Here is a 12,711-nt window from a genome sequence, read left to right as displayed (position 1 = left end):
AACTCTGCGTGTGTGTGTGTGTGTGTGTGTGTGTGTGTGTGTGTGTGTGTGTGTGTGTGTATGTTCTTTCTTTGATTAGTTCAGATAGGATTTAGGCTAAAGTGTTACCCACTCCCTCTCATCCCTTACTCCTTGTTTGTTTAGATATCTACTTGTACACCCTGATCATGTAATTTCCCCCTAACCTTCCTTTTCCTTTCCCACTCCCTCCTGAGTGTATTAGTCTTCCCCCTCTCTCTTTCCATTTTTTTCCCCCTTAAGATCATCAAGATATAACAGAATACTCCCATGTTCAGTCACTTCTGACTCTTCATGACCCCATTTTGGGATTTTCTTGGCAAAGATACTGGAGTGATTTGCCATTTCCTTCTCCAGCTCATTTTACAGATGAGGAAATGGAGGCAAACAGGGTGAAGTGACTTACCCAGGGTCACACAGCTAGTAAGTGTCTGAGGCCAGATTTGAACTCCGGAAGAGGAGTCTTCTTTGACTCCAGGCCCCCAGCCTCTATCCACAGCACACATAGGCTGCCCTCGTATTTTTAGACTTTGTCTAATAAAACTCCCTCTTTGACCCTGGGAGTGATCACGTGTATCAGGTCTCCATATCTGAATTAAAAAAGTTTATCCTTGTTTAATTCTTTATTGTTATTTTTTCATGTTTATCCTTTTATGTTTCTTTTCACTCCTGTGTTTGACCTTCAAGGTTTCTCTGAAGCTCTGGTCTTCTCATCAGGAATGCTTGAAAGTCCTCTATTAAAGGTCCATCCCTTACTCCCACTCCCAGTATTCTACTTAGTTTTCCTGGGTAGGTTATTCTTAGTTATAGGCCTATACCCTTTGCTTTCTGGAATATAATATTCCAACTTCTCTGCTCCTTTATAGCAGTGGCTGCTACATTACATGTGATCCTGACTGTGGCTCCTTGGTATTTGAATTCTTTCTTTCTGGTTGCTTGCAGTATTTTTTTCCTTTGACTTGGAAGTTCTGGATTTTGGCTATGATCTTCCTTGGGAGTTTCATTGTGGAATTTCTTTCAGGAGGTGACCAGTGGAGAGAGAGCCTCTTGTTCCATGGAATCATATGCTTGGCTCTTGTGTTTTCTACACCATTCAGGAAATCATGTTGACAATGTAATCTGCTGTAGACCATCATTTATGGAATTCTGCCTATTTCTTCCTCAAACTTTTATCAAAGATGTCCTCCATGCATTTGTAGATTGTTTTCTAAAGATTTCATAGAGATAAGAAGGAAAACATATAGATTGTCAATTGCTAATTTTTTCTTTATTACTTTTATTGAGGTAATAATGTATAAAATGTTTTCTAAGCCTTTATTTTTATATACATATACACGTATATATACATTATACCTATGGCATACATATGTGTGTATGTGTGTGTTTACACACACAGAGTAACTTTTGCTAACAATAAGTCATTTCTTTTGAATAGCCCTCCAGGGGGATGAAACATTGTTGATTAGGTTTTTGGAAGATGAAGGAAATAAACTGGCTTTTGCTGATTGCTATAAGCTCTGGTATCAGTTTTTCCTACATACTCTTTTTTGCCTGCTGCTTTTCCATAAACAGCAACAGTTCCTTTCCCCCTTCTCTCCAAAAACTTCTTTCCCCATCCCTACAACAAAATCTGTGGCAAAGGAGAATTGCCAAAGGTAGGAGGGTCTGGACAGAAAAGCCCTTCTAACTCTCCATCTCAACTGCCAAAGCAGAGCTTAGAGGGTAGTAAGGGAAAGAAGCAGAATAAAATGAAAGCCATTCAGAAAAATCTGAAACCTGCTCTAGCTCATCTCAAGCCCTGTGCCCTTCTCTCTACCATTCTACTGTGAGTTCTTAAAAGAGTAGGGCCCCTGTTCTTTATCTCTTTTTTTCCCCCTGGATCTACCAACATAGCACAAAACACAGAGGGCTCTGTTGGATGTGAATGTTCAACAAACAAGGCTAACAGCTGCTGCAAGTAGCTGCTGTGAACCTGTAGTAGGCAATCTGGGAAGTTTCACAAACTCTATAGGCCAATGTCCAACTGCACCTGGCATGGGGAGAAGCCAGGGAGCTTATTAAGGGCCAAAAAAGGCAATGTTCTTTGTCTCTTCTAGGGTTGAGATTATAGAATGTCAGGGACTGGAAGAAGCCTTAAACGTAACAGTATGGTGGAAAGGGAATTGGATGTAGAGGTAGAAGTCCTGGGTTCGAATTCCAGACACTGAGTTACACTGGAAAGCATGATGATCAGAAGACCTAGGATAGATTCCCACATTACCTGTGTGACCTGGATTAATCACTTAAACTGTCCAGGCCTCAGTGTCTTCATCTGTAAAATCAAGAGGGTTGGATTAAATGGCTTCTGAGGTCTCTCCAAGTTCCCTTCTACCTCTCAAACTATCATTCTAACACACTGCTATGTTAGTATTTAGGTGGCTTTAGGAAAGTCTTTTGACCTCTCTGGCCCCAGGTTTCCTCACCTATAAAGTGCCTGGAGTAGATGTCGCACTAGAAGATGCGTTCCAACTCTGCATTTTGTGCATCAGCTCATATAGTCCAAACCTTTCATTTTCCAAACGATGAAACCAAGCCTCAGGGAGGGCCGTGGGGGAGACTCAGCAAGATAGTGGAGAAGCTGGAATTCACACCTGGACCCCCTAGGCACATCACACTGAAAACTGGTTTCAGAGGCAGCTGGAAGGCACAGGGGATAAAATGCTGGGCTCAAATCTAGCCTCAGACCCTAGTTGTGTGAACCTTTGCAAGTCTTCTCTCCTTTCCCTCAGCTGGGGATATTTATATGGCAGGAGCTGGTTTTAGCACACCCCTGAAATATATATGTATATGTAAATACATATATATATATAAGATTTAATACAAAACTGTGACTGTTATGTACAAGTTGGTTTTCTGTAAAAACACACACACACACCCCACTTAATTAGAGGCTATATGACACAGGAGACAAAGAGCCGACCACAAAATGTGCGCTGCCTGGGTCACAGGGGCTGTGACCTTGGCCAAGTCACTTAAGTAACCTCTCAGTGTCCCAAGCAAATCTCTTAATTATAAACTACAGAACAACTGCTGATCCACAGTGGTGGGGGAGTTTGCAATAAAAAACAAACAAAAAAAAAAAACCTCACATTGGAAGGGAGAAGCTAAGTGAGTGGCGTCAGGGCTCTGGGGTGCCAGAAAAGGCGCGCGTGGCCAGGGGCGGGCATGGACGCAGCCTCGGGCGTGCGCGCTCCCGCGCCGGGGAACGACGGGAGCACGGGGAGCGCTGTGCGTGCTCGCGCCCTCAGGCGATGGGCGGGGCCGGGGGGCGCGGCCGGGAGCCAGGCTGGGGCGGGGCTGCCGGCGCCGAAGGTGCGGCCGCCTGGGTTGCTACAGGTGCGTTGCGGGAGCCCTAGCGCGAAGGAGCCGTAGTGGGGTGGACAGCAGCGCGGAGTTTGAGGCAGCCGGTGAACCGGGTAGGTGCCTCCCATCTCGGAGCCTTTCTCTTTTTAAAAAAAACCCGAGGGTCGAAGGCGACTCTTGTGCTGGAGAGGCCTCGGGGTGGGGGAGGTGGGGTGCGAAGCAGGTGCGCCCCTCCTAACTGCGCATGCCGCCCGAGGGGGTGGCGGGGAGGGGAAAGAGGTGTCCACTAGATGGGCTTGCTACCACTGGGGTGGGGGTGGGGATAAAAGGAAAAGCATTCCGTTGTTTGGGGGAGGCGGTTGGGGCCAGAATGACCCGCCCTCACCCCCCACGAATGTCCATTTTCTCCCTGTTAGCTACCTGTAAGGTTTGAGGAGGAAAATAGAAGCCTACTAACATTGAAAATCTCTATCAAGGTTGGGAATGAGAGTGAGAAGCCAAATCCGCTCCCCACTTATTCTTACCTTTCCCTGTCTTCCTTGTATACCCAGTTATCTTGGATTTCTCTCCCCCAGACTCCTTCAAGTCTTTGTAGTGAGGAGGCCTCTAGATGTTTGAGACATTAGAGCCAGGAAGAGAATGATTATGTGTGTGTGTGTGTATGTGTGTATGTGTATGTAGTACATCTATATAGTACTGAGCATTTCAATAGCACCCACCACACAGCTATCTAGGTGTTAATGTAAGGTAACTGTATACCCATGGCCACACCTACTAAGCTCAAAGATGAAGGTGTTAGGAGTAAACCATCCGGCACACTCTTCTTTTGTCCTCTTATTGGTGCTTATGAGTAATTGTGTTTAATTGATGCTGTTAATAGAGATATTTACTTCACCATTCCCCCGTTCTTAACTCTCCCTCCCCAAGTTTTTTAATCTAATAAATTTTAGTTGGTTTCGCTTTAAAAAAATATGCCTAAGGCAGCTGTGCCTTAGAGAATGCTGTTTTTAGGAAAGGAGGATTTTTCTTTGTAGGGAAAGTATTCTTCATTTCTTTTATTCATTGCATAGTGTTGAAACCAAAAGAGAAACACGTATAACTTATCATCTTTTATTAACCTATGGGTATTGGTCTTAGGTAGTTGCTTTAGTGAAGAGAGGTGACATTTTACTTCCTCTTCAAATATTATTTTCACATTGTGAATAACAATGGATATCTATTAAATCTATTTGTCATTTTTGTGTTTTTTAATTTGTCTTTTCTAAATCTGTAGACTTTTTGAGTGCAAGAATCAGGCTAATTAACCTATCTCCACCTCCAACCTGCTATTAAGCCTATGAGAATTTAGCAAATGTGTAGCAGTAGTCATTTTCATTATTAATTATGTCCGGGAAGTACGCGTTACCTATTGGTCCCTGAAATGTAAACTATCTCTGGCAAGGGAAATGGATTGGCAACATTAGTAACTAATAGGTGGCTGGTGCCATCTTGTGAAAAGGAATTGTTGCCTATTGATTACTTCCGTCCACGATTTTAACTTTGTAGATTTAAGTTTTGTTCCTGATTTTGGTTAAAGGTTGAGACCAAATTTCAAACTTCTAAGCGCATGTCTTAAAAAAAAAAACTTTAGAAGTACAACTTTTAACTGGAAGCTCTGATGCAATTAAGTTCTTGACTTTGTAGAGGATATTTTTCTTATTGTATTTTTATTAAACCAAATCTCTTCCTAGCTGAATATGCTTGTGCTTGTTGGAGCTACTTTTACAGTTAGAGTCTTGGGGATACCACATGTAATCTAGATCCTGGATGAGAGAATGCTGCTTTCAAGGAAAATGGCTTTTTTGGGTATGAAAAGTATTAATTTCTTTCCTTCCTTGTGTGAGTGTTGTACAAAAAACACACACATGTATCTTACCATCTTGTATTAGTGGATGAATAAGCATTTTGCTAATAAAGTTTACATAATGAGAAGATAGGTTATAATAATGTAGATAATTTTTTTTTCTTTTGTAGTTTGGTACTGCATTAGAGTACTCTGTTACTTGATGGTACTCTAATTCCAAAGTTCATCTCTTCTCTCTTCCACTTTCTATTCTAAGAGGAATATACTTCTATGTAATTTGTGTATTTACATCAATGATGCTATTTTCTCAAACAGTTTTTAAGTTAATTCTGATTACTCCTCTTTGGGTTGCTATTTTTTCCTTTCCTGTTTTGTCATCAATCTACAGTAATGAACATAGACACTCTGCCAGAAAAAGTACATTAATGAGAAGGACTACACAAAGATCCAAGAGAAGGATAAAGGAGATGGAGAGTTAGTGTGCACAGTGCAGTGGAGAGTGCTGGATTTGTAGTCTGAGGACCTCAATTTGAATTCCAGTCTTCTGTTTATCTGTAAATTGAAATTGTTGGACAAGATGACTCTGCAGATCCTTTTCAGTTCTAAATCTATAATCCTTTGGTTAGAACTAGTTAGTAAAATGACCTCCAGGCCATAATTTTAAGATTTTTTTTCTTTTTCTTATTTTAAAATTAGTTTTGAACTTGAAAAACAGTAGCAAACACGAACATTTTCATGTACAAAGTCCTGCCTCTGACACAAGGCTGTGATCTTGGATAAGTCATTTAAATTTCCCAGGGCCCCAGGCAGATCTCTTCTTTTTGATTATAAACTGTAGAAAAATTGCTAACTTGCATTGCTAGGAGTTTGCAATAAAATCACAGATCCAGTTTAAAAAAAATGGTAACACTAACTATCCTGCATGTCATTGTCCCCTTCTAAAATTCCTTCTTAAAATGTTTCATTGTTGCTCTTTTTTCTTCTTTTATGTCATCATTATTTCTATCTCCACTTCCTTCCTAACTCTCTCTCCCCCAAATAACAAGTATAATCAAGCAAAAAAATAAAAATGCACGCATTGGTTGTGTCTGAAAATGTTATGTCTCAGAATCCTTCACCAGGGTCTCTCACCTCTGTCAAGATGTGAGAAGCGTGATACATCATTAGTCTTCTAGAGGTGAGATTGGGCATTAAAGTTCTTAAGTTTTTTAAATTTCTTTTCCTTTGCTATATCATTTGAGTCATTGTATAAATTAACCTCCTGGTTCTGCTTACTCTAAATCAATTCATGCAAATCTTCCCAGGTTTCTCTAGAACCATTTTCATCTTTTCATTCAGCACAGTGATATCTTATTATATTTGTACTGATATTTTGTTCAGGCATTCCCCAGTTGATGGGCACCCACTTTGCTACAACAAAAGTGCTGCTTTAAATATTTTTGTATGTGTGGATTCTTTCCCCTTTTCTTTGATGTGTTTGGAGCATAAATCTAGTAGTCATATTGCTGGATCAAAAAGAATTTGTAGAATTTCATAGCAGCTGAATAATCATCAGTTAACTGAGAATATTTCATGACATCATATTTAAATGCATACTATTCTGAAATAGATCATATGTATGGATTAAAACCATCACCTTGAATGGAGTATGTACAGCTTTTAGTTTTTCTTAATAAAAATGTTTTCTTAAAAAAAGACAATGATTTGAACTTATAGATTTATCAAAAGAGCTATAATTTCATTGATTCAGTTATCTCTTCCACCATACATTCCATAATCTTTGTGAGTTATGCGTGACCAAAAAAAATATTAATCTCTGAGTGGTCAGATGCTTTCTAGTAATAAACCTCTAGGAACTTAGGAAGATGGGAGCCCTTTGGATTGGTAGGACCTGCCAGAGCTTGTATTCTCCGTTGGTGTAGACATTGAAAATCCAGAGTAATATCCAGGATAATAAAAGGATTTCATTTATGATTTAGTACCATGTGAAGCTAAAATACTTAGTATTTGGTTATTTTAAAACTGTATTACACTTTAAAATTACATATTAAATTATACTAAACTAAAACCCTTTATTTTGTACCAGCACTGTGGATACACACTTAACAGCTGTGATCAAATAAATGTGATGATGTGGCTCAGTAGCCAATGGTACTCTTAGTACAGGACACTGACACAGTTACTCTGTAATTGGACTCTGAGTCCTCAAGACTTAAGCAGGTGATTGTGTTAATGCAGATGTCTGTTCCTTTCACAAAAAGGGCAGGGTTTTAACCAACAAAAAAATCATTATTCTGCCTGTTAAATGCTCTCTTTACATTTAAAATCTGTAGACTACCTATTTCTATTCATTTGTTCTATTCATAGTTTTAATATGTGTGCTGTGGTACCATAACATTTTATTCTTTACCTCTTAAATGATTTGTTTAATCATGCTATAAAATGTGGAAAATCTAGGCTCAAAAAGCTTCCTTTTAGGTAGGAGAAAAGAGGAAAGGAGGAGAAATATTACTTTTCCCTTCCATTAGCCTTTGTTCCCCCCCTCTGGCCCCACACTTGTAAGAACGAGAATGGAACTGTTTTATTTCCTTGTTTATTCAGTAACAAATCTAAAGTTTAGAAAACTTTCCAACCACTGTAACAGGGCTTTTCTTGTTACATATTCTTGGTTTTAGATTTCCAAAATAATTTTTACTTTTTTTCTCTAAAGTTGAAGAATAATATAATGTAAGAAACACAAGACCACAGTAGTCTAACAGGAACACTTTATTTATTTATTTATTTTTTAGACAGTTGGGTTTAAGTGACTTGCCCAGGGTCACACAGTCAGCAAGTGTGAAGTGTTTGGTCTGAAGTCAAATTTGAACTCAGGTCCTCCTGACTTCAGGGTTGGTGCTCTGTCCACTGCGACACCTAGCTGTCCCTAACAGGAACACTTTAACCATTACATATGACAATTCCACTTGTATTTTTTTTAAAGTGTCTTGGGAGTTATTAAATTTGTACAGCAGTGGAAAGAGCACTACAATGAAGTTCACAAAAGCAGCACCTTACACCATATATCATGGTAAGCTCCAGAGGAATGCATGAAATAAATTTGAAAGGTCTCTTCACTTTAAAAAGAAAATTAGATGATAATGGAAGGAGGTCCTTGTGTACTAGTGGCTAAGGGAAGAGTTCTTAACTATACAAGGAATAGAAGTGATCATAGAAGAGAAAATGGACAGTTTTTGAAAAGCTTTTGCATTTGTAAAATTGAAGAATTTAGTTGGGAAATCTTTATGGCAAATATCTGATAAATACCTGATATACAAGATATTCGTGGATTTAATACATGCATACATACATATATGAACAAGATCTAATCCCCAGTAATTCAAATTATGTTCAGTTTGTTTTTATGAAAGATTTTCAATTTCACGTAATCAAAATTGTCCATTTTATTCTTTACCTTCATTTTATTTCTTGTTTTGGGAAGAATTTTCCTGGTCACAGTTGTCCAAAATTACTTCTTTCCAATTTCCTTTAACTTTTAAAAATGGTACATGACCTTTTATATTTAGATAATGTGTTCATTTTTATTATAGCACATGGTATAAAATATTGCTCTTTCCATTACATAGTGCTGTGCAATTTTTTGACTTCAAAATCAGACTTGTTAAAGTATAAATGAGATTGTCCTGAGAATATAGTGCATATATGGTGATTGTAAAGTGCTTGATGTTCATACTAAATTTCTTACATTCTGTGTATTATTCAGTTTTAGGAATAAGTAAAAATGAGCACAGGCCCTGGAGTCAGGAGAAAAGGAATAAGTAAAAATTACTGTGGAAATCTAAAGTGGTCAGAGGATATGAAATGTAGTTTATCAACAACTTTTTGAGGGAATGTTCAAATCACTAATTATAGAAGAAATACAAATTAAAACAACTCTAGGGTTTTATGTTACTCTATCAGGTTGGCAAAAATTTTAAAAAGTAAAAATGGTAAATTGGTAGGATTATGAAGACAGGCAATTATTTTTGATGAAAATGTAAGTTGGGGGGGCAGCTAGGTGGCACAGTGGATTGAGCACCGGCCCTGAAGTCAGGAGTACCTGAGTTCAAATCCGGCCTCAGACCAAACACTTGACACTTACTAGCTGTGTGACCCTGGGCAAGTCACTTAACCTCAATTGCCTTAAAAAAAAAAAGAAAGAAAGTGTAAATTAGGCCATTTGTTCTGGAAAATAGATTGGGTTTTACCTAAAAAGTTGTAAAACTCTTTATACTCTTTGAGTCAGCAATACTAGGCATGTACTCCAAGGGCATAAAATATAAAGAAAAATGTCCCATAGATACAAAAATACTTAGAGCAGTGCCTTTTTGTTTTTGTTTTTGTTTTTGTAAATACATTTTATTGCTATGCATTGTTTTCACATTACCTAGATTTCCCCTGAATTTCTCTTCCTTTCCTCTTAGAGGAGACATTACTTGTAACAAAGAATTTCCTTAAAAAACAAAAAGATGAAGAAAATTTAGCAAAATTAATCAATAAATTGAAAAAAAAATCTGACAATTTGAGCAATCTTCCCGCAAGTGGACACTTCCCCACTGCTGCAAAAGTGTGGCTGGGACTTGTCTTCTCATATTTCTTCTTTAGGGCCAAGCTTGTTCTTTGTCATTTTGCAACATTCACTTTTGATTGTTTTGTTGTTGCTCTTTCCATTTACATGTAGTCATTGTCTATTTCTTGGTTCTTCTTACTTCCTTGTGTATCAGTTCATGTAAATCTTTCCATGCTTTTCTCTTCATAATATTTGATGATTCTTGCATCACAGTAATATTCCAAAACATTAATGGGCCATAGTTTGTTTAGTCATTCCCCAGTTGATGGGCATTTATTTCTTTTTCAGTCCTTTGCTACCACAAAAAGTGTTTGTATAAGATTTTAGTGTATATGGAGTTTTTCTTTTTGTCAGTGATCTCCTTGGGGTATGTATGCCAAGCAGTGGAATCTCTGGGTCAGAGGTAATGAACATTTAATCCACTTTATGTACATAATTCCAAATCGCTTTCCAGAATGGTTGTACTAATTCATAGTTCCACCAGTAAAGCATCAGTATGCCTGTCTACGCTTCCAACATTGACTGTTCCCATCTTTTGTTATCTCTAATTTGCTGAAAACTTCATAATTGTTTTGATGTGTATTTCTCTTATTATTAATGGGTGAACATTCTTTAATAATAGTTAATAGCTTGCAGTTATTTTTTGAGGGCTATTCATGTCTTTTGACCACCACTCCATAAGGGAATGGCTATTGGACATATATATATTTCTGGTGAGGGTGCGTGCATGTATGTGTGTATGCATGTATGTATGAGTATGCATATATACACGTATTGAATAAACAGTATTTTTGTAGTAGCAATGAAGTGAAAACAAAGTGAATGCCTCTCAGTTGAGGAATGGTTAATGAAATTGTGATATATAAATATAATGGAATATTATTGTCCAATAGAAATAATGAAAGTGAAGAATTCAGAAAAGCTTGGGAAGGCTCTTATGAACTCACGTAGTGAAATGTGCAGAACCAGGTGACAGTTTAGACAGTGAGCACAATAATGTAAAGGAAAACAAAATTGAAATACTTCAAAACTTTGATTAGTGCAGTGACTGAGCAATCATGAATCTTCAGATGACTTATAATGAAGCATGGCTCTTCTTGGCAGAGAAGTGGAGAACTAGAGACACAGAATGAGGTATAAGTTTTCCCACATTACCAATGTGTTAATTTGTTTTGCTTGACTGCACTTATTTCTTACAAGGGAGGAGGGTTCTATGTGACAGTGATGTTAAGCCACCAAAAAAAGGGGGAGGAGGGGGAGAAAAACATCAGTAATTTTTTTTTTTTGCTTTTAGGCAATTGGGGTTAAGTGACTTGCCCAGGGTCACACAGCTAGTAAGTGTCAAGTGTTTGGTCTGAGGTCATATTTGAATTCAGGTCCTCCTGACTTCAGGGCCAGTGCTCTATCCACTGTGCCACCTAGCTGCCCCCTGTCATCAAAAATTTTTGAAAGAACACTTGATTTAGAGTGAGGGTACGAGGTTCAAGTTCTTTCTACTACTTAATACTTCTGGGAACTGGGACCTGTTTGTGTCTCAGGTTAATTAATTGTAAAATAAGGGGAAATTGGACTAGGTGTTCTTTCAAGTCCCATGTACCTTAATAATAATAAATAATAACAAATGACTCTACTGAAATAACCGAAATCTCTTCTGTGAGGCAGTTTCCACTAGATCTCACAGCAAGAAGAAACAGTTTTTATGGAATATTTGATCAGTGACATGATAAGGTCTAGGTCCCCTGACTGGAATGATTGCAGGGAGGTATAAATTTGTTGCCTTTTCTGCTGGGATAAGGTGAGAGGAATTAAGGGTCAGGTTTACTACTGCTGTCAGCAGGACTTAGGCCATTCTTGTTACGGCTTCTGAGCTGCACTTCACTGAAAAAGGGTTGGTTATGTTGTGCAACATATTTGGTAACTGCATTTTTTGGTGGATGTTACAGGAATGTTGAGGGTGACAAAGGGAAGATGGATCATAAGGAAGGGAGGAAACAAGTACTGTGCCTGGCACTGCTAAGTGCTTTACAAATATTATCTCATTTGGCCACAAGTAGCTCATCTGAACTCTCAGTTTGCACTTTATTTTAGTGGAAATGATCAAAAGAGCCTTATTTGAATGAGAGAGGTCTGAGGGTTTTATCTCTTTTCTTAAGGGTGGTTTTTATATGTTTAAAGGGAAAGAGTCCTTTTTCCCCTCAAGAATGTATTCATTTAAACATCTTCATTTAGGTGTTTTGCTGTGTATTCTTCTAAAAAGACATTTTTTTTTCTTGAAGAAGTTATTTTCCTAAAATGTGTGCTATATGTTTTCTCCTAATTGAGCAACAGCTATTTATTGAACATTGACTTTTCAACAATCTAGACATTTGTGGGAATACAACAATATGGTGGAATTTCCTTTGTTTAAATTGCTGATGATTTAAAAAGGAGAAACGAGAGTTTATGGAAGACGACGTATTAAGGGTCCAGACTAGGGTGATGGTAGTGATTTTCATAGAGAGATGAATGTAGGAGGAGAGAAGAAAACTTGGTGACTGATTAGATATGATTGAAGTAGAGGGAAGCTTAGAGGTAATTAAATAAAAAGTCAAATATGACAAACATAAAGGAGAGAGTTAGAGAAAGTCATTTGAGAAGAGGAGAACTTTTTTTTTTCCCCGAGGGGATCTCAAAAAGCTTCATGGAGGAGGTGGTATACTGATTTAGACCTTGAACCAAGGGAGGGATTTTAAGAGGCAGAGATGGTAGAGAGCCTGCTTAGAGTCATAGAGGCTGAGCTGAGCCTTTGCTCATGACATGGAGACAAGATACAGCAAAAAAGAGAATGGAGGTCATGAATTGGTCTGGTTGGAACAGGGTGCTTAAAGAATAATTTTGCAAGATACAGTTTTCTAGGTAAGTG

At 38.2% G+C, this 12,711-nt stretch overlaps 1 protein-coding gene across 1 annotated transcript in view; it reads left to right on the top strand.

The window, feature by feature from the left end:
• Window positions 1-3,336: 3,336 nt before the first annotated feature.
• Window positions 3,337-12,711, top strand: part of LIMA1 (LIM domain and actin binding 1) — a 109,000-nt gene continuing 99,625 nt past the window's right edge. The window contains exon 1 of the mRNA XM_020966059.2: window positions 3,337-3,473. The gene's annotated coding sequence lies outside the window, so the exon portion shown is untranslated. The remainder of the gene's footprint in view (window positions 3,474-12,711) is intronic.

Source organism: Phascolarctos cinereus, unplaced genomic scaffold (genome assembly GCF_003287225.1).
Source record: "Phascolarctos cinereus isolate Bilbo 61053 unplaced genomic scaffold, phaCin_HiC Scaffold_1;HRSCAF=81, whole genome shotgun sequence".
NCBI lineage: Eukaryota > Metazoa > Chordata > Mammalia > Diprotodontia > Phascolarctidae > Phascolarctos > Phascolarctos cinereus.
Note: the sequence above shows the minus strand (reverse complement) of the source record. Positions and strands in the feature narration are given on the sequence as shown.